Source organism: Lagenorhynchus albirostris, chromosome 3, assembly GCF_949774975.1.
Source record: "Lagenorhynchus albirostris chromosome 3, mLagAlb1.1, whole genome shotgun sequence".
Classification (NCBI taxonomy): domain Eukaryota; kingdom Metazoa; phylum Chordata; class Mammalia; order Artiodactyla; family Delphinidae; genus Lagenorhynchus; species Lagenorhynchus albirostris.
Genome location: NC_083097.1, coordinates 68,113,758 through 68,116,420, shown reverse-complemented (window position 1 = coordinate 68,116,420; position 2,663 = coordinate 68,113,758). Strand labels below are relative to the sequence as shown.

The window sequence follows — 2,663 nt, the reverse complement described above, 5'->3', positions numbered from 1 at the left end:
GTTTAAACCCAACCAATGGTAGAGGGTTATTTTTAAATAGCTAATTATAACAACAAAAATGACTTCCATTTATTAAGCACTTAAAAATAATAAGCACATTCTAGGTGTTATATATACTTAAGTAATTTAATCATCAGAAAAGCACAGAGTTAGTGCTATTACTTGCATTTTGTAGATATTAAAACTGAGTCATTGAGAAGTTAAGTTATTCAAACCAAAATTAACCTAGATTTACACATAATTAAATCAATTAGATCAAATAAGCCAGACTGTGCTCACTTCAGCAGCACATATACTAAAATTGGAAAAATACAGATAAGATTAGCATGGCCCCTTAGCAAGGATAACGTAAATTTGTGAAGCATTCCATATTTTAACTGTATAGCACAGGGAATGTTATCCAATATCTTGTAATAACCTATGATGGAATATAATCTGCAAAAAAAAATTACTATACTAAATACCTGAAATTAATGCAATATTGTAAGTCAATTAAAAAAAAAAAAAGGCCAGACTTAAAACAAAGGTCTGACTCCAGAGCCCATACTTTTCTTAACTGCCTAATGTTGGTTCTGCAAGTATGGATCGTTAATTTCAGGTCCATAAGTGAGGTAGATGAGACACATGTGGAAATGTTGCCATACATACTTATAAAATTAATATATTGCTTATTCATTTTTATTACTGTTTTATGTAATTTATATTGATTTTCATGTAAAATGATTGTTATCAATTTACTTTTAAAGGGGTGCTGGTATGAAACAGCCCTATAAATGCTCTTCAATATAACTTTGATAATTAGTAGTACTATATATCTTTATAACATAAATGCAATTTTTCAACATATCTTTAGCTATGTGGTTCAACATTGAAACCCACAGAAGTTAAATTTAATGTGTTTACATCCCCAAAATGAGAAGGTACAGCAAGTCCAGTAATATATGTTTTCTTTAGGACAAAATAGCAATAAAGAATCTAATATTTTATTAAAGAAAGTATTAATAATTAACTTTATAGAAACACTGTTTAAATGATAAGGATTTTTATTTAAACAATTTAACAAGTATGTATACATTTGAATGGTAGCGTGAAGAGCTCTGTTCTTCAGTGAAAGAAGTATAATTGGTTAAAATTATTTAAAAAAATTAAGGTCTCCAGATATTTCCATAAGTGTATACAACAAATATATAAACATTTATTGAAGGAAATCTAAAACATAAAGGAATAGCAAGAGTCTGTATCATTTGAAACACAGTTCACACCTCCTCTCTCATTCTCAGCTCAGAATACTAGAAAATCCAATCCAAGAAGGTGTAACCAAACATGTAAGACGTCCTCTTTCTCTAGCTTAAAGTTGAGAGCTATATTATCACCCTGAGAATTGCAGGTTGCCAGCATTTCATACACATGTGCTCTGCTCCTCAGATCCAGTTTCAAAGCCTAAATTCCTAGAGAGTATGATCAAAAGATTAGGGGTTTCGTTCTTCCACTAATTCCTCACTGATAGAGTAGTGGCTTTACCTCAGGCATGGCACACCAAAACTGTTGTCCATCCAGCTGTCCTCACTCCAGCTTGCTTACAGGACAATGAATGAAATTGAACCTTTATTTTATGCAAAATTTAAGTCAAAAACCTAAATTTTATCATTTAAAATTATAAAACTCTTAGAAGAAAATAGGGGGAAAACTTTATGATACTGAATTTGGAAAGGATTTCCTAGATATGACACCAAAAGCCCAGGCAACAAAAGTAAAAATAGACAAATTGGACTATACCACCAAATGACATAATCAACAGAGTGAAAATGTGTCTGTGAAAAGCCCAAGAGCCAACATCATACTTAATGGTTACCAATTGAATGCTTTTGCTGTAATAGCAGGAACAAGGAAAAATGTCCATTCTCATCTCTTGTATTCAACACTGTATTGAAGATTCTTCCAATTAGGACAATTATGTAAGGGAAAAAAAGAAATAGAAAGCATCCATGTTAGTAAGGAAGAAGTAAAACTGTCTATTTGCAGATAATATAATCTTATAGTTAGAAAATCTTAGGAATCCACTAAATCCTCTTAGAATTAATAAGTGAGTTTAGTAAGTTTGCAAGATACATGATCAATATACAAAATTAATTGTATTTCTATATACTTGTGATGGAAAATATGAAATTGAAATTGAAAAAGACAATTCCATTTATAATAGCATCAACAAGAATAAAAATAGGAAAATAAATACTTGGGAATAAATTAACAGAAGAAATGTAAAAGTCATATTCTGAAAACTACAAGAAAATAGGGAGACATTCAGTTGTTATTAATCAGAAAACTTAAATTTGTTCAGATGGCAATAACCCCCAATTTGATCTTAAGATTCAATGCAATATTTATCAAAATCACAGTTGGCAATTTTTGCAGAAATTGAAAATGTGATCCTAAAATTCATATGGAAATTCAAGAGACTCATAATAGCCAAAACAATTTGAAGGATAAAAACAAATTTCAGGTATTCATACTTCCTGATTGCAGAATTTACTACAAAGTCACCATAATCAAGATATTGTGGTACTGTCATACATTATTTGATTTTCAATGAGAGCGCCAAGGCAATTCAATACAGAAAGAGGGGTCTTTTTAACAAATTTGGCCAGAATGACCGGATTTTTGCA

General features: G+C 30.4%; 1 non-coding gene across 1 annotated transcript; it reads left to right on the top strand.

Moving 5' to 3' along the window:
* Positions 1 to 271: 271 nt before the first annotated feature.
* On the top strand, positions 272 to 376 carry LOC132518890 (U6 spliceosomal RNA). Its single transcript, XR_009540015.1, has one exon. It is a non-coding gene; the product is annotated as a U6 spliceosomal RNA (small nuclear RNA).
* Positions 377 to 2,663: the final 2,287 nt, after the last annotated feature.